The sequence below is a fragment of the Procambarus clarkii genome, chromosome 7 (assembly GCF_040958095.1).
Source record: "Procambarus clarkii isolate CNS0578487 chromosome 7, FALCON_Pclarkii_2.0, whole genome shotgun sequence".
Taxonomy (NCBI): Eukaryota; Metazoa; Arthropoda; class Malacostraca; order Decapoda; family Cambaridae; genus Procambarus; species Procambarus clarkii.
The window spans coordinates 37,119,280-37,147,003 of NC_091156.1; the positions used below are offsets into that span (position 1 = coordinate 37,119,280).

General features: G+C 45.6%; 1 pseudogene; it reads right to left on the reverse strand.

Annotated features, from left to right (window-relative positions):
• Window positions 1–3,708: 3,708 nt before the first annotated feature.
• Window positions 3,709–27,724, reverse strand: LOC138357383 (sulfotransferase 1A1-like; annotated as a pseudogene).

Genomic DNA, 27,724 nt, shown 5'->3' on the forward strand with positions numbered 1-27,724 from the left:
GACTGACGACGACTCCCAGATCCGATTATACAGACTCAGTAAATACCGAGACGTGCTCGGAGTGAGATGGCGAAGCATCTCATAATGAATACCATCGGAGCCCGCCGCCGTAGAACCGCAGAGGGCCAGGGCAGAACGAAGTTCAGAGAGAGAGAAGGGATCATTATAGGGAAGCTGAAGATGAGTGCAGAAATCTAAAGGACGAGACTCAAGGACAGGTTTACGAAGAAGGAAAGATTGGGGAAGATGAAGACCAGAGCTAACAGAAGAAAAGTGGGAACCCAGTTCGGAAGCGACCTGCAACGGGTCCGCCACAAGAGTATCATGGAGGTGAAGGACCGGTGAAACATCGGGAACGAACTTACCCGCTATCTTGCGGATACGCTTCCAGATCTGGGCCAGAGGGGTTTCGGACGTAATTGTCGAGACATAAGATGCCCAACATTCACGTTTAGCCGTACGGATGGCCCTACGGGCCACCGCACTCGCTTTCCGAAAGAAAAGAAAAGAATCGGTCGTCTGCCTACGGCGGTGCTTCTTCCAGGCTGCACGCTTACAGCGGACAGCCCGAGCACAGTCCGCATTCCACCAGGGAATGCACTTCCGTGGACCCCGAGAGGAAGAGCGAGGAATAGAGCGGAGGGCAGCGTCGAAGACAGTGTCATGAAAAAGGAGGAGAGCGCGAGAGAGGGGCAGAAGGGAGAGGTCAGAGAGAGTAGCACTGAGGGAAAATAGGGTCCAGTCCGCCTTAGCAAACTGCCACCTAGGGAAAGAGAGGGAAGGGCGAAAAAAGAAAAAGGAAACAAGGATGGGGAAATGATCACTTCCATGGAGGTCATCAAGAACCTGCCACGTGAAATCTAAGTAAAGAGAAGAAGAGCAGAGAGAAAGATCAAGACAAGAAAGGGTGCGAGTTCGAGTCCAAATGAGTGGGCTCACCAGAATTCAGAAGAGACAGGGAAGAGAGGAGAAACGGCTCAAGGAGGCGACCCCGGGTATTCGTCAGAACCTCACCCCAAAGAGAATGACGACAATTGAAGTCACCCAGCAGGAGCACAGGCTCCGGCAAGGAGTCTAGGAGGTGTTTCAAATCAGGAAGAGAGAGCGGGACACTCGGGGGGAGATAAATGGAACAAACTGTGTACCATTTCCCCACAAAGATACGAGCAGCAGAACAATGGAGAGGCGAAGGAAAAAGTAAAGGAACAAAGGGAACATCAGCCCGAATCAAGAGAGCAGAAGAATTAGAAGCCCCAGCAATGGCTGGGGGGGGGGGGAGAGAAAGGAATAGCCACGAAAACGACCAGGACGAGCACCAAGCATTGGCTCCTGGAGACAGACACAAAGGGGCGAAAACCGCGAAACCAGAAGTTGGAGTTCGAGGAAATTGGCGTAATAACCTCGAACGTTCCATTGAAGAATGGACAACGACGAGAAGAGAAAGGACAAAAACAGAGAACAAGGAAGAAACAAAGGCGAAAGACCAACAGAGCACGTTAAAGAATATCAGGGTCGGGATCAGGGTCAGCAAAGTCAGGGTTAGGGGGCATGGGTAAACTGAGCAAAGACGGAGGGAAGGAAACGGGAGAACAGATCAGAGGTGGGCGGGCAGGGTCCGGAGGAGGAGGAGGAGGAGGAGGAGACAACGGAGAGGAGCAGTCAAGGACAGCAGCAGGAAGAGGGGGAGTAGAAAGAGAGGAGCGCACACGACGGCCGTTAGGAGAGCGATGGACATCCGCCCGTACCGACAGGCGGCGGGGAGAGCCGATAGATGGAGGAAGAGGATGGGAAGGAGGATCGGAGGGGGACGAAGAAGAAGACACAGAAGACACGACAGACCGGGTAGAAGGAAGGGGAACCCCAGACAGAGGACCAGGAGGAGGATCCTTCGGGAGAGAACCCAAAGGGACAGAGGAGGGGGCAGTGGGCGCATCAGGGTCCAAGGCCCGGAAACGGTTGTGAGTCTGAGGAAGGCGGGAAGGACGAGGAGAGGAAGAGCGCAACACGCGAGCATAAGAGATATTAGCATAAGGCGGGAGCCGGCGAACCTGGCGCCTCGCCTCAGGAAAAGATAAACGCTCCCGGTGCTTCAAGTTGAGGACGGCTGCCTCAAGCTTGTAATGGACACACGCACGGGAGAAGGTAGGATGGGCCTCACCGCAGTTGAGGCAACGAGCCTGGGGAGAAGCGCACTCCGACTTAGAGTGACCTTCGCCACCACACAAAGGACAGAGAGAGAGTCAGTCCCGGAGCAGCGGAGGGCACCATGCCCAAACCTCCAGCACTTGTTGCAGAGCCGAGGAGAAGGAATGTACTCCTGGACAGAGCACCTGGCACCAGCAAGAATGACAGAGGGTGGAAGGGTCCTACCATCAAAGGTAATCTTCACAACCCGGAGGGGTTGACGGCGACTACCACGAGGGGGACGAGTAAACGTGTCCACCTGGAGAATAGAATGGCCCTGGGCAGCGAGGATATGTCGAATATCGTCGTGGCAGTCGCGCAGGTCCCGAACACCGGTCGCAACATGGGGCAGGAGCAAAATAGTGCCAACACTGGCATTCAACTGAACGTTCTTCGAGACCCGAACGGGGGTCTCGCCAAGGCAGGATAAGGCAGCCAAGCGGGAAGCAGCATCCTGAGAAGGAGCAGCAACGACACGTGTACCGAGACGAGTGGGGTTGAAAGTAATGGAGGCATCCACGGAATCAATGAGATGTCGATGGAGGGAGAAATCGTCAGGAGGCGCAGAATCAAGAGGGAGGAGATCAAAATATTTGGCCCACGAAGCGAGACCAAACAAGGCTTGATACGTAGCAGAACTGGAAGGAATCGAGCGAGGGCGGCCGCGACGAGGACGGCGGTGAGAACCCCCAGAGAGAGAGGGGTTAAAAGGCGCAGTAGTTACAACTAGGGAAGGAGCCGCGCCAGGGGACGAGGTAGTCACCACTGGGGGCTTGGGGCTCGACCCAACCACAGAGGAGGGAGGGGAGCCAGAGGAAGGAGTCAGAGAGGCCAAAGGAGGAGCAAGGTCGGGGCCCAATGCAGCGGAGGCTACAGAGCCCGGTCTTCCAATACAGACCGACTCGGGGGCTTGGTCGCCCACCCCACGAGCCTGAGAAGGTAAACCAGAAGAAGCCGAAGCAGGGGTAATCATCTTGACGAAAGAAAGAATTCACTCACGAATGTGCCCCCACACCCACCATGGAGCCACAATTAGAGGCAGGACACCCAACAAGAAGCTATCGCCAATCTTGTCGGGGCCTCCTAGGGGTGCGTCGCGAGTATACGCCCCACAAACGCCACCTTAAGAAACCGACAGTCCGTCGAGATCGGGTTCAGTGACGAAGTGGGGATTGACAATAAAAGGTTCCCCTCGCTCTCTACGTCGGGTACTGCAGTTCTACGGGTGCATGAGTATGCCTCCTCAAGCACCCGGGCGTCAAAATAGAAGAAGTCCAAGGGAAGAACCAGAACGAGCAAAAGGTCGGTAGGAAACGGCAAGCAGATAGGAGAAGAGGGGGGAGAAAAACGAAACAGAAGGAAAAGGAAAAGATGCCCAGCAGAATTGGAGAGGACGGCAGCAGGAGCACAAGGCTAGAAAAGGACAGAGGACTGTCCCAAGGAGCATCACACTCCGGCAGCCGCCCACTAAGCCCCCACACGGCGACAACGAGCTGAGCGGGGAGGGGGTCGATATTTAAAAACTTTGCTATTAAAGTAGTTTAATGCCTAACACTAATTTGAAAACCACTTTAGAAGTATGCTTGCTCTGTTGAATCCAATTCAAGTATTCAACTGCATGTTAGAGCAATGAAATTATGATGAAAGTATTACTGAACCGAATTTTAAGAGCAAAGTTCAGATGCTTAATTTCAATAAATTATGTTTACTGTACAAAACTTTTTACACCCATGAGTATATTAAAGTTATTGAAGGCATTAAAAATTATTTCAAAACATTTGCCTATAAACAAATTATCAGCCATTAAAACAATCGTTCAACTAGTTTTTCCGGTGCCATGTGCAGAGACTAGAGTATCATTTGAAAATTGTGTTTCCACAATTCTCCTCGATCCACAGATTCATCTCTTGCTCGAGCTCTGGCGAAAAGTGGTTCTTCCAGTCTCCAATTTCACCTGGGAAAACATAATTCAGAGAAAAGTTAGTGAATTATGCACAATTTGTTTTTCCAACTTGTCAAGCATTTTACTAACCATTCCTCGATTGACCAAGTTGTTCCCAGGCATGGGGTCTGACCACACCTACCAAACTACCCATCAGTTTGAGTGCTAAAGCTTTGAAAGCATTCTAAATCCAAGGCGATAAAAACACATTCGTGAAGTAAAGCCAAGTACCTTTAATATCGAGAAAAGACTAACAAAAGCAACCGTTTGGATCCCGTCAACAAACCACATGCTGTTGGAAGAGTGCACCTTCTCACAGGCCGCCGCCGCCCCCTGCAACCTCACCAGAGCCGTTTCCCATTACGGTGGTAGGAGGACGGCCACGAGGACTCTACTTTCAAGAAAACGTCGTTTGTTACCAGTAACATATGACCAACAAGCCTGCCAGCGGGTAAGGATGGAGGTATGGATAACCATGTAAAAGTCGGAATAAGGAATACCTTTACGAGAGATGGGACACTAGCGGACAACTAGCCTGGTGGCAGCATCCGCACTCATTGGAAGACACCAATATGGCTGGGAACCCAACAAAACTCAACCGAGTTAAATTTACTGTGAACAAGAAACAGCCAATGCTAGAACTCGACAACCACTGGATGAACCGGATTAAAGGACCCGAGAGCCATGAGGGCACTACGAGTCAACAACAACAACTACAAAGGAAGATTGACAACGAGAGAGAAGGAGACGAAGAGCATAACAAAGCTCCGCTGTGAAGATGCTATTCTCCGGATGTAAGCGACACACAAGTGTGATCAGGAAAAAACAGTAGCCAAAACCGTCCGCAGACTTAGACTCATCGGTGAAGACGGAAACGGAGTGCGAGTGAGAAGAAAAATGCTCAAGGAAAAGGCGTTTTAGAACCGTAGGAGGGGTAAGAGCTTTAGTGATGCGTGTCAACGATGTACAAAACTGCAGAACGGGGACTCTCCACGGGGGCAAAGAAGGAACACGAGGAGAAATGTTAGAAATAGGAACGGGGAAAGAATACTGTAAGCGAGATTACCCGAGAAAGAGGAAGTTGGTGAAGAGGAACAAGAACCGCAGGAGGGGTAAAAGCTAAAGCATGACAGGTGAAGGGAAGGATGTTGCAAGGACCCGCAAGATAGCGAGGACAGTTGCGATCACGGCGATCCTGGAGAAATAGGAAGCCAGTGCCAACATACAAGCCGAGGATGGGAGTCGAACGAAAGGCAACAGAACTGAGGCGCAACCCAGTATTGTGCAAAGCATCAAGACGGCAATGAGTAGGAGAAGCAGACTAGTAAGCGGGGCAACCATAATCAAGCTTAGACAGGACGAGAGAGGAATGTAAAGCAAGGAGTGCGCGCCTATCCGCTCCCCAAGAAGTATGGGACAATACCCGAAGGAAGGTAAGGGCCTTAGAGCACTCAACACGGAGGTAAGAGATATGGAGAGACCAAGACAAACAAGTGTCAAGGAATAACCCCAAAAGCTTCGCGGAATCTTTGTACTCAAGGGGATGACCATAAAGTGACAAGAGGGACGAAGAACGATCTGTTTCCGAGTAAAAGTCATGGCACAAGTCTTAGTAGTACAGAACTTTAAGCAATAATCGGTGGCCCAAGACGACACGGCATCAATCGCAAGTTGAAGTCTGCGTTGAAGGAGAGGCGAATCACCACCCTGACAACAAAGGGTAAAATCATCGACAGAGCGGAGAAGACGCCTGAAGGAAGAGAGGAAAGAAGACCATTGAGGGCAACCAGAAAAAAATAGTGCTCAGAACACTTCACACCTTTGTATTGCTGAAAAGAGGCAGAAAGTGATACCAAGCCTCACCCGAAAGGAACGACGAGAGGGGAAGCTGCAGAGAAAGAGGGAGATGACCACGAAGGCCAAAAGAATGAGGCTGGGACAGAATATGATACCGCCAAGTGGTGTCGTAAGCCTTTTCCAGGTAAAAGAGGACGGCAACAACGGAGGTCTTCACAGCAAACGCAGTACGAATATAGACCTCCAAGTTCACCAGGACATCTGTTGTGCTCCAGCACTTGCAGAAACCAAATTGAGAAGAGGAGAGGAGGTAATTGTGTTCCAGGAACCACATCAGACGAACGTTAACCATACGTTCAAAGACAACTTGTGAGGACAATAGTGCGAAAGTCCTTTTGGGATGTTCGCAGAGACCCTGGTTTGCGAACGGAGGACAACGGCATCGAGCCAGTCCTCGGGGACTGACCACGACTCCCAGATCCGATTATACAGACTCTGTACATACCGCGATGTGCACGGAGGGAGATGGCGAAGCATCTGTGGCAGAGGAGTTTCGGACGTAATGGTGGAGACATAAGATGCCCAACATTCACGTTTAGCCGTACGGATGGCCCTACGGGCCACCGCACTCTCTTTCCGAAAGCAAAGAAAAAGAATCGACTGTCTGCCGACAGCGGGGTCTCTTCCAGGCTGCACGCTAACGGCGGACAGCCCGAGCACAGTCTGCATTCCACCAGGGAATGCACTTCCGTTGACAGAGGAAGAGAGGAATAGAGCCGAGAGCAGCGTCAAAGACAGCGTCATGAAAAAGGAGGAAAGAGGGAGGCAGAAGGGAGAGGCCAGAGAGAGGCCAGAGAGAGTAGCACCGAGGGTAAATAGGTTCCAGTCCGCTTTAACAAACTGCCACCTAGGGAAGGAGAGGGTGAAAAGGTAACAAGGATGGTGAAATGGTCACTGCCATGGAGGTCATCAAGAACCTGCCACATGAAATCTAAGTAAAGAGAAGAGCAAAAAGAAAGATAGACAAGAAAGGGTGCGAGTCCGAGACCAAATGCGTGGGCTCACCAGAATTCAGAAGACGGGGAAGAAGAGAGGATAAACTGCTCAAGAAGGCGACCTCGGGTGTTCGTCAGAACATCAACCCAAAGGGAATGACAATTGAAATCACCCAGCAGGAAATCACTCCGACAAGGTGTCCAGTAGGTACAGATCAGGAAATAAAAGCGGGACACTCGGGGTGGGGGATAAATGGAACAAACAGTGTACCATTTCCCCACAAAGATACGAGCCGCAGAACAATGGAGAGGCGAAGGAAAAAGTAAGGGGACAAAGGGAACATCAGAGCGAATCAAGAGCAGAAACGTTAGGAGCCCCAGCAACTGGGGGGGGGGGGGGGAAGGAATAGCCACGAAAGCGACCAGGAAGAGCACCAAGCATCGGCTCCTGGAGACAGACACAAAGTGGGCAAAAACCGCGAAATCAGAATTTAGGGTTAAAGGAAATTGGCGTAATAACCCCAAACGTTCCATTGAAGAATAAACATTGACGAGAAGAGAAAAGGCAACAGAACAAGGTAGAAAACGGTGAAAGAGGAACATATCACATTAAAGAAGAACAGGATCAGCAAAATCAAGGTTAGGGGGGGATGGGTAAATTGAGCAAAGACGGAGGGAATGAAGCGAGATAACAGATCAGAGGTGTAAGGGCGGGATCCTGAGGAGGAGAAAGAGGAAGGAGGAGGTAATCGACAGGAGCGGTCAAGGACAGAGGCAGGGAGAGGGGGAGTAGAAAGAGGGGAGCGCACCTCAGCAAGGGCAGCAACCGAGAGGGAAGCGGGGGGGCCAAAGAAACCTCCATAGCAGGGGAAGGAGCGATAGAGTAAGAAGTAGGGGCCGAGGAAGAAATCAAAGCCTTCTTACCCGCAGGGGAGGAGGAAGGAGAGAAGCCAGGCTTACGCTTCTGAGAAAGAGACCGGTGTCCCAGCAACTACGTACTGGGCAACGAATTCCAGCATCTCAACAAACTGAACGAGAGCACACACGCCGGCCGTTAGGAGAGCGATGGACATCAGCCCGCACCGACAGACGGACTAGCATAGCCTAGTGTTATGCAATGAAATTATAACTACCAAATATTCCTCAAGTAGGTCATCTTATTCACAGCTCCGCTGAAACGCTCAATCACAGTTGCCAATAGCAAAAACCTCTACAACAGTACCTGTTGCTCTCACTTAACTAGTAGTTGTAAAGGATGAGGTCCACCAGGGTACAGAGCAGAGCCTAAAACATTAAGTTAATTTGCGTTCTTTCCTCGAGAAAGAAATGTCACTCTGGTGGAATTAGTCATGGTATTATCACATGAAGCATTAAAAATATCCTGATGGCTGTCAGTTATCTCACTGATTCAAGTGCGAAACAATTAATACATCCAGTCACTTGGATTAATTCTTAATATGGTTCTTTAAGGAAGAGAACTGCACTTGACCCGGACAAGCCAAAACGTTCACAGAATTCAAAAGCTCCAGCAACAATGCTAAAGTATTACAGATGACTTTCCAATTAGAATCTTAACTATTTCCACACACCTTTCCTGAAGAAGTCTCCTTTGCTCTTCTGGGCACCTTGGTGATAATTTGCAGCATCTTTTTCACTTCGAGCTTTCATCGAGGAGAAAGAACAGTGTTCGGCAACCTGGCGAAAGGAACCAATATTATGACCACAACAGGTTCAAACACAACAGGTTTCTCTCACACGCACGCACGCGGGCACGCGCACACACACGCACACACACACACACACACCTGTGTGTGTGAGAGAAACTAGAGGCAGAGTTTTTCCACCCTATGCCCGTTACCCAATAGTAAATAGGTATCTGGGAGTTACCTAGCTGTCACTGGCCACTTCCTGGTGGTGTGGGGAAAAAAATTATTAGTAGAAACAGTTTATCGACAGTTGAGAGGCAAGCCGAAAGAGCAGAGCTTAACCCCCACAAGCACAACTAGGTGAATACCTAGATATCCCCCCCCCCCACACACACACACACACACACTGATGTGTGGGGTCAGTGGCTGACTAGACAGAACGCTGGATGCGTGATCGAGCCCAGGACCCCGTGGTCCAGGGCTCTATTCCCGGCGCCGGCGAAAAAACAATGGACAGTTCCTTCACCCCAATGCTCGTGTCATCTAGCAGTAAATAGGTTCCTGGGAGTTAGACAGGTGCTACGGGGTGCTTCCTCTGTGTGGTGTGGGGGGAAAAAAAAAGTAAGTTTGTGACAGTTGAATGGCGGGCCAAAAGAGCAGGGCTCAACCCCCCCCCCCCCCCACCGGCAAGCACAACTAGGTGAATACATAATGACAACCGTCCCCCTTTCCCCATGGGGCCAGACACCCAAGTGGACAGCACTTTGGATTATCTTAGGGAACTGGGATTGATCCCCGGCGATGGCAGAAAAATGGGCAGAGTTTTTCACCCTCATGTGCTGTTTAACTCCCAGGTACTATTTACTGCTAGGTAAACAGCTGCTACTGACCGTAAAAAAAAAAAAAAAAAAAAAAGACATGTATGTATGAATGTATAGATGAACTGAAGAAGGCAGCAACACTAGCCCACAGAATGAGAGCGAAACTGCTGATCATTGGGGACCTAAATCATCGAGAGAAATTGGGAATCAAGGAATCCCCATCGAGGGGACGAAACGTGGGGAGCAAAATTAGTAGATGTTATAGACAGGAATTTTCTAACATGTGAAGGAAGACAAGGGAAAGGAGGAGATGCACCGAGCCTATTAGACCTGATTTTCACCCAGGACGTAGAAGAGAGAATTTAGAGCATGAAATACCTCTAGGGACCAGTGACCATTGTGTCCTAGTCTGACTACATGATGGAACTCAAACTTATGACCATGGGACAAGAGATCTGGATAAGGAGTCGACTACAGGAAAGGGGACTATAAGAGGATAACGGACTATCTGGGAGTGGGATGGAAGATGTGTGCAGTGGGAGGAAGAAATTTGAGGAAAAACAGTCCAAGATATGATGGACCTAGTCATACAGAAATGACAGGAGGCCGAAGAGAGATTTATACCAACAGTAAAGGGGAAAAAAAATAAGTAGGAATATAATAACCCATGGTTTAATAGACAGTGTCAGGAAGCAAAAATGGCCAGCAGGTGGGAGTGGAGGAAGTACAGAAGACAAAGGACAGAGGAAAATAGGATCAGATGCAGAGCTAGGAACGATTACATTAAAACAAGAACATCGGAAAGGGACTATGAGAACGATATTGCAATCAAAGCGAAAAAACAACCCAAGTTACTACAGTCATAAGAAAAATGTCGGTGAACGACCAAGTGACAACACTAAGGAAGACAGAGGGAACATATACTGAAAGTGACAAGGAAATGTGAAAGGCACTGAATGCCAGTTTCCATGGAGTGTTTACTACCGAGCCTGACCAGCTCCCATTGTTGGAAGGGGTTACCCTAGATGAAAGACGATCAGATATAGGAGGCGACAGCAGAGGAGGTAATGAGACTAGTTGCATCTAGAGTTGTCAACTAAGCAGTTGGACCAGAGAAAGTATCACCGTGGATACTAAAAGAAGCAGCGCAGGCCCTCAGCGTGCCTCTGGCAATGATCTTTAATGAGTCACTTATGTCGGGAGAATTGCCCAGTTGCTGGAAAAAGGCAAATGTCGTGCCGATCTTCATGAAAGGCGATAGGGTGGAGGCACTTGACTATAGGCCTGTATCATTGACAAGCATCCCCTGTAAAATACTAGAAAGAATAATTAGGCTACGACTGGTTGCACACCTGGAGAACATTAGGTTTGTGAACAAACATCAACATGGGTTCTGGACAAGGAAATTGTGCCTAACAAATCTTCTGGAATTCTATGATAAAGTAACGAGGATAAAACAGGACAGATGGTTGGGCAGACTGCATATTTCTGGACTGCCAAAAAGCCTTCATACAGTACCCACATGAGACTGCTGTTCAAGCTCGAGAGGCAGGTGGGGGTGGGGGGGGGGGAAGGTCCTAGCATGGATATGGAACTACCTAACAGGAAGGAACCAAAAGTTACAGTAAGGGGGCGAGAAGTCGGACTGGCGAACAGCAACAAGTGGAGTACCACAAGGATCGGTGCTGGGACCAATTCTATTTCTTGTATATGTTAACGACATGTTTACAGGCGTAGAGTCCTACATGTCGATGTTTGCGGAAGACACAAAGTTGATGAGAAGAGTTGTGACATGAGGATTGCAGGATCCTCCAAGAGGACCTGAACAGGTTGCAGAGATGGTCAGAGAAATGGCTACTGGAATTCAACACAAGCAAATGTAAAGTTATGGAAATGGGACTAGGAGATAGGAGACCAAAGGGACAGTACACAATGAAGGGGGAACAGCCTACCTGTGACGACGCGCGAAAGAGACCTGAGTGTGGACGCAACAACTAACCTATCTCCCGAGGCACAAATAGGATAACGACAGCAGCGTACTCTACACTGGCAAAAGTTAGAACATCATTCAGAAACCTAAGTAAGGAGCCGGTCGGCTCCTTAGGCACAATAGTAGTCAACTGAGCCGAAGCCAGAGATTGGTAGCCGGTTGGCCAAGCAGACAGCACACTTGATTTGTGATCCTGTGGTCCTGGGTTCGATCCCAGGCGCCGGCGAGAAACAATGGGCAGAGTTTCTTTCACCCTATGCCCCTGTTACCTAGCAGTAATATAGGTACCTGGGTGTTAGTCGGCTGTCACGGGCTGCTTCCTGAGGGTGGAGGCCTGGTCGAGGACCGGGCCGCGGGGACACTAAAGCCCCGAAATCATATCAAGAAGGAGGAATTTAGGGCGCTTTACACTGCCTAAGCGATGCCAGTCAGAGTATGCCACCTCATCATGGAGTCCCCATCTGAAGAAGCATATAATGAAACTGGAAAAGGGTCAGAGGTTTGCAACGAGACTCTTCCCAGAGATACGAGGGATGGGGTATGAGGAGCGCCTGAGGGAACTGTGCCTTACGACACTAGAAAGAAGGGAGAGGTGGTGGGGGGGACATGATAGGAACGTATAAAATACTCAGAGGGATTGACAGAGGGGACAGACTAAATGTTCACACGGAATAATAACAGAATGAGGGGACATGGATGGAAGCTTTTAACTCTGAAGAGTCACAGATGTTAGGAAGTTTTCTTTTAGCGTGAGAGTAGTGGGGAAATGAAATGCACTTCAGGAACAAGTTGTGGAAGCAAATGCTATAATTTTAAAACCAGGTATGATAGGGAAAGGGGACAGGAGTCATTGTGGTAAGCAACCGATGCTCGAAAGGCTGGATCCAAGAGTCAATGCTCGATCCTGCAGACACAACTAGGCGAGTACAACTAGGCGAGTACAACTAGGCGAGTACAACTAGGCGAGTACAACTAGGCGAGTACAACTAGGCGAGTACAACTAGGCGAGTACAACTAGGCGAGTACAACTAGGCGAGTACAACTAGGCGAGTACAACTAGGCGAGTACACAGTCCGTGTCGTGTCTTACCCAGGTCTCCAGATTCTAAGCTAAACCAATGAGTAATGTGCAGTATATTTTACTTTATATTCATACGAGGTTTATTACTCTACTCCCACTCCACCATTCACATACTTCCATCACATCACTTTAATCTGTAACTAAAGATGCACTTATTTTAATCGTCAATACACTTTCAAAGCTCCAATGAGCGATTGATATTTCACTCTACAACCCTCCATTTGTTTCTTCAATGTATCAACTCCCTCTGCCAGTCTTCCGTAGATTTTTAAACCTTAGGTAGTCTTTTGTCCTTTGTGTTCACAATTCGTGTTCTGCCCGATTTTTATAGTTTGAACATTAGCAAATAATGATGTATCAATTTCACCATAAATATATATATTGTTAAATAGGTCCCAGGACAGCCCTGGGACAACACCTCCCTCCCCCCCCCCCATCCCACCAGTCGGTAAGTGGGATAAAATATTTACTCCAGACTAGTTCTGAGAGTCAACTTAGGCCATCATCCCTTATACCGTGAGCTACCCCCTAAAACCGTGAGTTAACATCGAGATGTGAAATCATTAATAGGAGGAGTAATCATGACACTTACATTATCAAGCTGCTGTTGGAAGAGGTTGGTGCCCAAGAACTCATTCAGTTTTCCAAGTTCCTTCTTTATGTCAGCTTTAAAGTCTTCATAAAACAAAGTGCAAAAAGGTCTCATCCTTTTGCCCCCAGGCCATCATCAGGTTGGGCCAGTAGGGACAGTACAACACTGCAGATACGAACTACATTTAACTCAATGTCTTACATGGGTAAATAAAAGGTTAAACCTTTAAATTTCGCAACATATAGTTATCTCCAAAATATACTTGTATAATAAGCTATATGAAATGCAGTTATTTCCGATACTGAAGCAATTGGCTAAAGAACATTAATATTTGATAATTATTTAGAAGTTAAAATTTCAAGATGACACAGTTATTGCAGACCTCGGTATCGTACACTATTACACTACTACCGAGGAGAACTGCAACTAAACTGTCAAGAAAAAACAAAGTACTTGCACTTGTGGCCAATACTAACCACCTACACTAACTGGCTAGAGCAGCCTGATCCCATTTGTCCAAACACAGAAGGTATCCACCTACAACACTCAAACCTGAACACAGTATGCTGTTCCACCATGAAGCCCGTGCCTTGTCAAGCACAAGACGAAGATTGAAAAGGTTGAGGTATGCCACTAGGTTAGTCCCAGAACCAAGAGGCACAAGTTACGAGGAAAGGGTGAGGGAACTGCACTTCACGTAGATGGAAGACTAAAGAGCTCTGGGACACGTGATCAGTACATACAAAATTCGAGGGAATTTACATGGTAGACAAGGATATATTTTTTTAAAACTGGTGGTACACTCACAAGGGGGACAGGTGGAAGCCAAGTACCCAAATGAGCCACAGACTGAGAAAGAACTTTTAGTATCAGTAGTTGGTAAAGGGAATGCACTAGAATGTGGTGGAGGTCGACTCCATATACAACCTCAAATGTAGATATGAGGGCGCTTCAGAAGCTCGGGAATCTGTTCAAGAGCAGATTGACTGTAGAGAGGTGGGACGAAAAAGCCAAAGCTCAACCCCCCCCCCCCCCCCCAAGCACAACTAGTCGAGTACGTACGTACGTGCGTACGTACACACACACACACACGTACACACACACACGTACACACACACACACACACACACACACACACACACACACACACACACACACACTGAGGCACATATTAATAGGATAACGACAGCAGCGTACTCTACACTGGCAAAAGTTAGAACATCATTCAGAAACCTAAGTAAGGAGGCATTTAGGGCGCTTTACACTGCCTACGTAAGGCCAGTCTTAGAGTATGCCGCCTCATCATGGAGTCCCCATCTGAAGAAGCATATAATGAAACTGGAAAAGGTTCAGAGGTTTGCAACGAGACTCGTCCCAGAGCTACGAGGGATGGGGTATGAAGAGCGCCTGAGGGAACTGTGCCTTACGACACTAGAAAGAAGAAGGGAGAGGGGGGACATGATAGGAACGTATAAGATACTCAGAGGAATTGACAGAGTGGACATAGACGAAATGTTCACACGGAATAGTAACAGAACGAGAGGACATGGATGGAAGCTTGAAACTCAGATGAGTCACAGAGATGTAAGGAAGTTTTCTTTTAGCGTGAGAGTAGTGGGGAAATGGAATGCACTTCAGGAACAGGTTGTGGAAGCAAATACTATTCATAATTTTAAAACCAGGTATGATAGGGAAATGGGACAGGAGTCATTGCTGTAAACAACCGATGCTCGAAAGGCGGGATCCAAGAGTCAATGCTCGATCCTGCAAGCACATATAGGTGAGTACATATAGGTGAGTACACACACACACACACACACACACACACACACACACACACACACACACACACAGAGCTGGATTCGCCTACTTATAACATTTACACGCTTTCCTTCCAATAAAGAAGGAAATACCGAATACAGAACAGAACATGTCCGAGGATGATATTTAACAGACTGGCAAGATTCTGCCACCATTTGAAGTACTAATCAAACGCCCAACCCATCAACACATCTTTACTTTGTCAGCCAAGTGCTTTCAGTAGAGAATACTATGAACATCACACTTCCTCGCCAACACTACCCAGTGTGAGGGACTGAATTTCCTCTGCTAGTTTTTCTAGATTAGGCCAGAGTGTGCTGCACTCTAGAGAAAAGAAGTTCTCACACTACATGCCCGTATGTGAAGGCCTGCACAAACCCCAAAGTGAGGGCTGTATTTGGACTACATGAAAGTCCAACTGATCTGTGGGAAGAGTTACAAGATTTAACAGGTTTAACCGAGAAATGTTTAGAGGGAGGTTTTAAACTGACAGCCAACGGTTTCAGCGGAGCGTCGCCTCCCCCCCCCAATCCTGTGCGGTGTGAAGTCGTCATCCTCCTAGGCCTCCCCCCACCCTGTGTGACGTCACGAGATGCCACAAGGCCAAGGACTTCATTCGTCGAGGGATGTCAGCCTCTTGACTTTTGGGCGGGAACGTCCGTGTTTGGAAGTGGCATCGTAGGCTCGCCTGCTTTGCTCTAATTGGTCATGGCAAGGTGGGGGGGGGGGCGTCCTTGCCAGTCCCCTAGGCCGCCAAAAGGCAGTCTAGGACCGGCGATGTGAGAGCAAGACGTGTTTGGTGGTGGCAGCCGTGCCTCTGTCATCACCACCCCTGTTATCGCGGTGTTATCACCATTTCCTCATCACAGTGACCCTGCTATCGAGGATCGTGCCTGGCTCCAATTTGCGTGATCGTAGGCTGATTACCAAAAATTTGAGTGAGAAAAGACACTGTATAAGGAACACATGTTCGGAAGAGGCAGCCTCGTTGTGTATCAGATGTGACTCGCATCCGAGGTCATCGGTGATGTGACCAAGATGATATTGACCAACACGTTTGGCAGAAAGTATGATTGGGAAAGGGGTTTCTCAAGTGTTTGAAAAGCCCCCGGTTTGCGATTTTAGGGAAATTACGAGTCCAAAATTCCAAGTTTTGCTGCATAGCTGGTAAGGCCCACCATGGGATCCACCATGGGGGTACATGACCTGATGCAGAACACAGGTCTAAGTAAGATAATAGGTCCGGTCAGTAACTAAGTAGACGTCACCAGATTCCATATGTGCCGATGTTATGCCTGCTTAACCACAAGTCCAAGTATACCAGTAAATCGAGTAGGAGCAGCAATTAAACTGCCGACGTACTACGACACCAAAGTTGTAAACCAGAAGTAAACTAGCATATACATTGGCGGTACCAGGCAATAGACTACTTCAAGGTCAGCTTCTAATCCATCTGGCAATTTGTCCAAACAGACTATCAAGTGTCTAGTAACCCACCAGACCTATAGCCCAGTATAGAAGCCTCTTCAACACTAAAGTTACCATTCAGCAAGAGAAGGGAAAGATTAATATTTAAAACATCCAAATACAAGCACTAACAACCGTAACAATTTACGAAGTTATGCCCTGGATGGAAACAAATTATAACTTGCACCTATAGTTAACTGGCAGCTGCCAAATACACAAGTTGTGGAGTCGTGGATACTAAATGACCGTGTGGGGGGAACTTTTAGCATACCAATTGTCCTCATGTGGTGCTACACTTTGTTAAATCTGTACTAATGTGTTGGCAATGATATAACAAGTCGCATGAATTGTATTTTTTACACCTTAAATATTACGTTCTGATCGTGTTAGCTTTATCCGAGCATTTAATTTGTGCCACCTTGTCGAGGCTTCTCAAACACCACAACTGATTTACTTACAATCATTGTTCATGAAATGTTTGACGAAGTTGTCGAAGGTGCCAGTATAGTTGTGGAACTTTACGTTACAGAAGTGATAGAATAGCGATACAACCACGTCCTTGGGATCTCTAGCAATGTACACCACCTGAAAAACCATCAAATAACCATGATTGAAATTTAGGGTTAAAGATGTAAATTTATTTTTCAAAAAATAATTTAAAATATATATCCAACCAAGACTTAACTACACCATGGTTTAATAGGAGTTATTAAAGGTAACTACTATTGAACACGGGCTCCCTTCCGAACCCAAAAGTAAAATCTGGTCATAGCTCTTTTGTCCAATGTAGAGCGACTGGAAGTTCAGCTGGAGCCATCTCTTATGATGGCCAGCGAAAGAACAGTCATAACTAGACCTTAATTAGGTTTATACAAGTAAAAGCTCTCATGGGTCAAGTTACATTTAGCAAGCTTTAAGACTTCTTAAAGTAACATAAGTATTCCCACTTATGTCTCAAATCTAATCTTATCAAACGTGTATCCCTAGATATGTGTTCAATTGTGTAATATATATTTTTACATATATACACAATAGCTCTATAGATATCCATATATGCAATACACGATTGTAAGTACTATCACCCCCCCCCCCCCCCCTGCAACTTCCCTATGACAATGATAGCTTCTGGACCATGTATGCACTATACAAGTGTTAACATGAACAATAGATGTACAGTGGACATCACCATTTTTGAGGCACATAGCTTTAGGAGGACATTCCGATCTAGAACGGTAACGGTCTACTACAAAATGACAAACACACCTCACTGCACTGAAAAGTATCTATCCACATTTTTCAAGTTTATAACAACATTTGATCAATAAAGACCATTGATCAAATAACATTTGATCAATAGAGACCATTATGTTGTGAGTTTGCAGGGTAAGGATTATATGATGGGACAAATTACTACGAGTGGCAGGCAAGAAACAACACAAGCATCCTAGAAGTTACGACGTTCAGCAAGGATATGCACAACCGTAAAAGGGACAATGCAGTTCGGGGCAATAAGGAGCAGGGCGGCACTCCATCGAGTGCCCGGGAAAACACTTATACAGCTAATACGTAACCTGGCCAGAGCCGTTTCCCCACCGCCAGTTACGGTGGTGCAAAAGACAGACTACCCTTAAGAGCATTCAGTGTTACCAATAACATGACCGACGACCCTGTAATCGGACACTGACGAATTAATGACTTTGTAAAAATCAAGGAAAGCCTGTGCGGGAAATTGACCCAGTGCAGATAAGACTCCTCAGAAGAAGAATTTGCAGGATCATTAGGAAAACTAATATGGCTGGTACCAATGCAAAATTAAACCATTTTAAATTTGCTGGAGATAAACACACTGGAATTTCTACTACCACAGGATGGACCATTAAAATGTCAAGAGCCAGGAGGGCACTGCGAGACTCACTACAATGACAAAGCAATGTAGACATTGAGAAAGTAATCGAGCATACAAAATGGCAAAGTTCTGTCGGGAAGATGCTGGTCTCCAGGGAAAGGCAACAGTTGTGATCAAGAAATACAACAGTAGCTTGTACCGTCGGCTGACTTGGACCCATCTGTGAAGATTGCAATGTAGCAGTTGTGAAAAGTGTGGAGAGGAGAGGAGAGAGAGAAAAAAAATCACAATTGTAGGAGGGAGTAGAAGCCTTTGCAATGCTAGTCTAGGTTTTGCAAAGATTTGTAATGGTGACCTCTCAATGGGGGCTAGGATGGACCGACACAAATATTGGCAACTAACAATATCTTGCAAGGGAGAGAAAACGATTAAAAGGTCAAGAGGAACAGGGGCCTACGGAAGAGGCAACTATCAAAGCACAACACAAGCGAGTGTGACTGTTGTAGGGACCGCGCAAGGTAGCATGGACAGTAGGGATCACTACGATCTTTTAAAGCCAGGATGCCAGTAAAACACACAGGGTCAGGAGTCTAACGACCCCGTACCGGCCCAAACACCAGAGCCGAGGTGTAACCTAGTATGGTGAAGATCATCAAGACGAGGAGTTGAAGGAGAATCAGACTAGTAAACCAGAGTCATAACCGAGTTTCGACAGCATGCGAGAGGAATGTAAATAGAGTAGCACATCTCTCCAAGTAGTATTGGACAAGACTAAGTTAAAGGCCTTAAAACATTCAACTGCGAGGCAAGAGACGGGAGGCCACCAAGACAATCTTGTCAAATATTAACCGCGAAAGTTAAACTGTATACAAAGAGGACTGCAATAACGCAAAAACGAAGGACGGGAAACTTTCTTCCTATTAAAAGTCTTAACCTTTACACATCTGTAGCAGAAAACTCGAGCCATAAATGATGGCCCCAGGATGACTGCTTCAATTCCATAGCAGAGGGGCAAGATCAACATAGAAAGTGGAGAAATGCCTAGAAGAAAGGCTGGAAAGAATACCATTGAAGGCAACCAGGAAAAATAAAGTGCTGAGAACACTGCTTTGGGGGTACCCTCGTCCCAAGTGAACCTGATTTCTGACAAGGAACACCACCTGCTTGAAGTCACTCCCCGGGAACTGACGACCCTTCTCGACCCGACCCTTCCCTTCCCCCAGATACGGTTATAATTATTCGGCCAATAAACTGTGCATGGAGGGAGATGCCATAGCGTCTGTGTCATCAGAGGCAGCTGCCATAGAACAGAAGACGATCAGAGTAGACGAGTTGCAGGAGAGAGAAATTCTTGGGATAGCTGGAGATGTATGCAAAACGGGCAAAGCGACAAGATTCAAGATAGGGATTCCGAAAAAGGACAGAGGGAGGAATAAATGAAACGGTCAACAGCCGAAAAGTGTGAACCTAGTTCGGTCGCGACCGACATCTGATCTGCCACTACAGAACCTCGGAGATGAAATACTGGAAAAATCTAGAACAAACTTACTGATATTAGGCAATTTTTTAGATCTGGGGATAGCAGTGTCAATCATAATTAATGAAGATTTCAAACTTCTGCTTGGCCACACTGATGGCCCCATAGGCCACTGTACTCTTTAGCAAAATCAAATACGAGAGTCTGCGTTTATTGGCGCTGGCGATTCTTCTAGGCTGCACGCTTACAGCACACACCGAGCAGTCCGATTTCCAGCAAGGAACACTTCCGCGTGTCCCGAGACTATGAAAAAATGAAAGATCCAGATCAGCGGTAACAAACTCACCTAGGAAGGGTGAAAAATGTTACAAGGATGGGAAAATGTTATCGAGGTCAAGAACCCACCGCATGGAAGCCAAATAAATACAAGATAAAGAGAAGAATAAAGAGAAGAGTGGGATATATTTCATCAAAGAAAGCGTCAGATGGAGAACTATTGTGTGGGCATCTCCAGTGGGGAAGAGTTAACTCCACCACAGATGGCAGGAGAAACTGGGACAAAGCTAAAAGTAGAAAGTAGGGGGATCGACATACTGCTTCTGACCAGTTGGGAACGAAGACAGGATCCAGGTTTACGCTTCTGACATGTACAAGTACCAGGAGACATGTACTGTGTGATAGCCTCCACAGTCTCTATAGGAGAGGAAGATCTTTAGAGAACACGGAGATGACCGGCAGGAGGATGACATCGGGCACGTGTTGTGAAACTGCGAAATAAAAATGAGGGCCGAGAATAGACATGGGATTAGGAAGGGAATGCTGCAGCGGAGAGAAGAGGGAGGATGGAGAAATAATGAACTAAACGGCAGGAGAAGATTGGTAGGGAACCGCGAGGAAGATTCTGCGGTCAGAATGGGGAGGATCGTAAAACGGAGTTAGTGAAGATATTTTGGTTTAAGGCCTGGCTACAGTTGTGGAAGCTAGAAAGGGGGACGAGTGGTGGAGTAGAAAAGTGATGCAACACTAGCTCAAGTCATGTCAGAAAGAGTCGAGATATTTACCTTTGCATCTTGCTCCAGGGGAAAAAATCTGATCACAATGTTTAGTGTTGAGAAAGGCTTTCTTAAATTCTTAATGTATGAGCGCAAGAAGGAAGGGTTGGCGTCACCGCAAGTCATGGAGCGAGACTGGAGAGAAAAACATTTGATCTTTTAATGGCCTAGATCTCCACACAGGGACACTACCTCTTGTGATGCTCTAGTGACATGTCCAAATTTCCAACACCTATGGCAGAGGTGTAGTTAAGGAACTGTTGAATCTACGCGGAGATCTTTAAGACAGATTTCCTACAGGAGGAAGTCTGACAGCTGAAACAATGTCAAGACGAAACGCAGGATGAGACATTTCCTTTCAATGTCGTAAAGGACAGGGGGTCTTAAGAAGAGACTGGCAAGGCTTCCTACCCATGTTCTAAAACTTCCTTCCAACACAGCAAAAGAGCTAAAAGTGCTGTAGGGAGCCAGCAGTTTGCCTGAGAGGCAAGACAACAAAATGGCGCCGGTCCCTCAAGCTGCTCACCAAGTAAAAGTAGCAGCCAAGTGAATTTTGGTTGTGAGAGATTCCCAGGCAAGGTATTTGGATAGAGCCTTGTGTCAGGAGGAGGAACAGGTTAATTAGGGGTTTACTATCCAGGGATAGTAGTAAATATAGTATACTTAGCAGGGATATAGTAAACAAGTATGATGATATGGATGGAGATGGAAACTCATTTTTATGAGTGCAGGTGGAAGTGTTGTAGGATGAGTTAGGAACCGATACAGAGGTTAAAGATCGCCATATAATTAGTTAGGAGCAAGGGATGACTCCCAATCATATGTGGCATTCTTCCAAGTAAGGGAGTTCGAAATTTATGGTTGTCGAGGACTGTCAATTACCGACCTGACATTTTAAATCAAATGCAATATCATTCATTGGTACCTGAACACTTAAAGAAATGGAATGTATGCTTGGGATTGGGTGCATTTATCTAGAACTGGGGTTGTTGCGACTGCCAACTCGTTGGAAACATGGTTGGAGGGGTTTGTTTTTGGTTACACTTAATAGTTAGTGGTATGGGAATTGACATGAAGGGGGCAGTAAACTTTTGTGCTGGTGGGGGGGGGGGGGGGGATTAATTGGCAAAACGTACATGGAAGAAGAGCAGCTTCAAAATAAAACACTTAACTGTTCGTATAATATACCTTAAGTGTAAAAAACTGAATATGCTATTTAAGTGCTCTTATCTGAACAAACTAGATAATTTTGCACTTTACGAAACAAGGATGAATGTAGAAAACAGAACTATTAGCCGAATATCAAACTGACTTACCATTTCTCATGGTAGACAAGGAGGGGGAGCAGCCATATACGTTAAGAAGATTTCAAGTACCCCAAGATCCTGAACTCCAGTTTCAACTTTCATGGCATGTTCAGACTCGATACCACGGTAATATATCAGCAAGTTAGAAAGCAAGCAAGAAAGGGGGATGGGGTGGTTCCCACTGTAGGCTTGTGGCCCGACCCAACTACAGAGGAGGAAGTGGAGTCAAAGGGAGTAATAAGGAGGGTCAAAGGAGGAGCAAGGTCGGGGCACAATGCAGCTGGAGCCTACAGAGCCCGGTCTTCCAACAATCTGAGTCGGGGCTTGGTCGCCCACTCCCACGAGCTTGAGAAGGTAGAAGAGAAGCTGAATGTGACAAAGCTAGAGTAAAGATATTCATTCACGAATGTGCCCCCACACCCACAATTAGAGGCAGGACCCCCAACAAGAGACATGTTGCCAATCTTGCCGGGGGCCCTCTAGGGGTGCGTCACGAGTACACACTTCGAAAACACCACCTTAAGAACCGTCAGTGTCAAGATCAGGTTCAGCGACGAAAGAAGGATTGACAATGAAAGCATACCCTAGCTCGCGACGTGGCTACCACAATTCAACGGGTGCAAGAGTATGCCTCAAAAACTTGGGCGACAAATCAAAAGAAGGCCAAGAAGAATAGTCAAAACAGGCAAAAAGTCTGCAGCAAATAATTGGAAAGGAGAAGAGGGAGAAAAACGAAACATAAGGAAAAGGAAAAGTCGCCCTGCAGAATTCGTGAGGATAACAGCAGGAGCACAAGGCCACAAAAGGATAGAGGACTGTCCCAATGAGTATTACACTCCGGCGGCAGCCGCCCACCAAAATCCCCCCTCACGGCAACAATGGACCAGACAGGGATGGTGGGGGGTATTGGAAAACCTGCCAACAGGTAAACCAAAGGTAGTAGGGGCTCAAGGAAGGAAAGGAAGGTCAATTCATGTCCACTACACAGCTCCCACATTTAAAATTAGATCGTTATTTAAGGAAACAGTCTTGCCAATATTTAGATTGAAACATTAAACTTAAAATGAAGCATTAGGAACTGCTGAATTAGATGACATTTTACTGAACATTTTATCCTTTGTACCCATTTAAACTAACATCTTAATCGTTTGATTACAAACAGTCGCAGATTTTCCTGTATGCTCCATGAAGCAGTGATGGCAAATCAAACCGTTTTATTCCCATAAAACCATTAGATTACAGTAGCCAACTCTGACCTTCGTGGTTAGAGGAAGGTTAAGCGGCAGGAGGGTGCTGGGCAGGTGGGTCTTCATCACTCTAGGAGCAGGTAAAGCTTCGCTAATCTGCAGAAACACTCCGTCTTCTACCTTCTTCCCTGGACACATTTGACGAAACATTTCTGTCATCTGCTGAGGATTCTCAGTGCTTCTTATGGTCTTGCTGCCAAGCATCATGTCAAAGCTGGAATGTTATTACTACAATTGCTAAACTTTACCAGAACTGGAATTTATTGCTTCAGAATTAATACATTTAATACATTTAAGTCGTTTCTTAAACCATTCATCAGTTATGCGATAAGTTCTGGTAACATTTTATATAAACACATCCAGCAGCACAAATATAGGATCCTTCATACATTGCAACTGATACCCGAATGGTTCTTAACTAATCACATGATTTTTTTTAAACTTAACTGTTGAGGGCAACAACTTCACAGTCGAGCACGAATTAAGTGCGCAAACTAGGTTACGTAGACATTTATACCAAAAGCTAATTGTCACAAAACTATCACCATCTTAAAACAATATTAGGCTTCACTTTACAACTAATATGACCTATACCCATGCCCTATATTCTGCCACAGAATATCAGACCTTATACTTTTTATTGTGTCCAACCCATTCTCCTATTAAGATACGTACAAAAACCATGTGCACCATATTACAAAGATTGACGTTCTAAGCAATTAGGTAGATTTTTTCCATTAGTCACTTTTTAGTCCGAAAATATTTAAAAATATTCCAATGCCTAGTATAGCACATTTACTTAATTAAACATATGTTGCCTGTAATAGATCTAGGAAAGGTTAGTCGTCTTAGCAACTAAAGTAGAAAATTTGTTTTTCTAAATTCAATAGTATCGATTCCTACTTTTCTTATCAAGTTGTACGTCTACATTTGCTATTGTCCTCATCCTTCCTGTAAGTACTCCCAATACAGGGAGGGATGTGTTTGTCAAAAGAACCATTTACTGTAAACAATGTAGTGTGCGAGTGAAAAGTAAATTTAGGACAGTTTGGCATCAATGGTAAACAGGATTATCCAACAATGATTAAGAGAACTAATCACCCGAGTCATTAATTTTGCTCACACACACACACACACACACACACACAGTGTTAGGAGAGAAATATTTACACAAGACATCCGAAGCGATTGTTTCACACACAAGACCCTAATTTATGTAATTACAATATGGAGCCAAAGAATTTTGACCAATCATGAAGATAACTGGTACAAATACCCATTTGGTATATATACCAACATTGGTACAATTTAGTTAGTCGCTTTAGCCTAAGATAATAGGCTCAAGTGACTTTATAAATGCATTTAACAGTGTAGCCAGGGTAAGCATCCCAACCAGTAGTAACGTATCAAAAATTTATGCCGGCAAGTTATTTATAGGTTAAATTTATTTTTGGCAACCACTAGTATTTAGTCCGCCAGGCCCTCTGTCCACCAAACATTTTATAAAAAATCTCTTCGCCCAGCACCGCCTTAAATAGAAATCTTTTAATGAATTTACAATCCCCAACCCCCTTTTTCCCCACTAATAACAATAAGCAACAAGGTTCACACAACTCTAGAGGCGGAAGAAATGATGCAGTGAAACAAGACTTAAGTAGAAGGTAACCGGTATTTGAGCCTAATGCATTATCTAATTTCACAATCAAGCTGGGGCGAGGCCGTATTACAGAAAAGTACAAACTCTCGCAAAAAAATGCGTCTTGACCCCTCCCAAGTTATATATAGTCTTAATAACCATTATGTCCCCAGATAATTCCCCTCCCCGCCCCCCCCCCCAAAAAAAAAAAAATGCATGCACTAATCTGAACAACCGTTGAACAAACCAACTTACGTCTAGTCTAAGAACGTAAAGTACTAACACAGGAAATGCCAAAAGATATACCGGCACCCGGTCTGATTAAAATATCTTGAGCAGCCAACATCATTTTATCCACATCCGGTGCAATGTTAAGCAGCAGTGTAACAGGTTTATGAAATTTCATCCAAAAATTACAAAAATAATGCCATTTTTTTTGCCGAGATATAAAATAGTTAAAAATTATTTAAGAGAAATATTTAAGAACATTAGTAAGATCTTTGCTAATATTATCTGGTCTTCAAAATTACAAGAATTTTTGTCTAAGGTACGTCCACAAATTTGCGAATTTACTGCCACTTTTTGAACTATCATTACAATAAAGTAGTTGCCATAGAAAAGCTATCTAAATCGGGGCTCTGAGAACTTTAATGAGCTAAGCACTAATTAAAAATAAAAAAATCCTACCGATTTACTAGGCACAATCAGACTACAATAATTATACCACTGATCCCAGGCGTTACGAAAACAATCACACTGATAAACTAATAAGAATGTCATACTCTATATGCGGTGCTCTGATGAAGATGGGCAGGTCGGCCCTCTGGTTGTTGAGGTCGGGGTTGTGAAGCATCGTCCACACCAACTCCAACATCCAGGTCGTCCCAGACCTGGGCATTCCCATCACAAGTACGTCACCTTCAGTGAACTGAAGAGACTTATTGTAGTATACATTAGAGAGAACAAGTGTATACAATTGTTACCCACATATATACCAGGGGCGAGGGATCCAAGTACAGTCCCCCCTCCCCCTCGGACCAAGTATATAACCAATATTCAAGGGTCAGAGTAACAATGACAACACACCTTGAAGTTGTAGATGGTGTCAGCATATTTGGTGAAGAGCGTCGGGTAGAGATAGCCTCCGGGCCTGAGGCGGATCATACCATGGTTGTAGAGCGTCTGTTCCTCCTCCATCCTGGCCAGCCACTCCTCGCTCATGGCCTCCACCCGGTGACCACTAGCCAGCTTCGTAGTCATCTTCCTAGGTACAACTACACGGGTCGTTATGGCGGTCAACTCTTTTAAAATACCTTGTCTGTCAGGCATTACAACATTGAGGTAAAACATGTTTACAAACTGATGGCAAGGATGATGAAGGGTTGAGCATGGGTGACACGACTGGTGGTCAGGGCTGTGTCGACCGATGACCCGTGTGTTCGTGACCCCGGGAAAGGGGGGGGGGGTTGAACAATATTACTTGGCAAGGGTATTATGTGGGGAATATTATGGAAGATGTGTAGACTATGTAGTTCGGGGAGGCATCAAAGCTTCAACGGTTCCTGCACTTTCCAATTCAAATTGTGTAAATAGAACTACTCTACCAAAAAAACTAAAGTGTCATTTCAAAAAAAATATTTTAGAATAGGGAATCTAGCGTAACCAGCGCCACCAGTCGCCACTCTTGGGGCGGGGATGTTTAGGAAGAGAAAACTAAAGTCACCAGACCTACCACACCACATACTGAACCATGCAACACCTGCCTCTGTAAGACTCAAAAGCACAGTATAATCTGAAATAATGTCATACAAGTTTACACTTTAATCCGAAAAACTTAAGGAATATCTGATCTGATCACACAAATGCCGCACTAATAATTTTTAATCTTTAAACCTAGTAATTATGTATTAAAGATATCTTACAACGGTCGATATGCACGATACATTAGGTGTAAATATAACTTTACTAAGACTGCCATAACCTGGTGGTAAAATCTTAGCCTACTTACAACTACACAGTTGCTATATTACCTTCACAAAATTTAAAAGTCCACCTTCAATCACAAGCCGACGGACTAAGAAGGAGGTGGTATACATTTTAAATACACAAATCACGTTAAGAAGTGGCCTAATGTCTGCAATAAATCCAGATAACCTCAACGATTAAATAATGTAGTAAACTCACTGCCATTGGCGGGGCGTGTTACCAGCAATTTCTTAAAAATATGCCAATTCAACGCACCGTTATTGGAAGTCTGCACAGAAGCCAATTTAAACCATAATGGAGATGGATCAATATTGCATTCTCTCTATTTAAATGTGCCATCCACTGTACTGTTATGCTATTCCTGCACGACACCAAACACCAACGAGTTGCTCTACAAAGAGCAGAATACAACATGGCAAGGAAGGTAGTATTTATAGCGTGCAGGAACCATATTTGCGATGAGAAGTAAGAGCTGCTCGTCTCACAGTCCCTCCAACATTATATTCCCTCCTCACAACGTCGGCAATAACTACAAACATTTGTGAATTTATCTACTCATATTACACAATTACACCAATCACAGCATCTTTCACAAATACAGAGCAAATACACTCTGCTGACTCTTTCAACAAAACTATTGCATTTGGCAAATAGACTGTAGTTATACGAAGTTACTAAAACAGTTATACAGTCCCTAAATTATTTTCACACTTTAACTATAGTCTTCCCTGAGGAAAAATAATTTAAATACGTCTATACACTACAGCTCACCTTCTGACACTGAAGGTAACACTGATGGAGGGAGGTGGAGCAGCACAACAGCTCACACCAACACAAG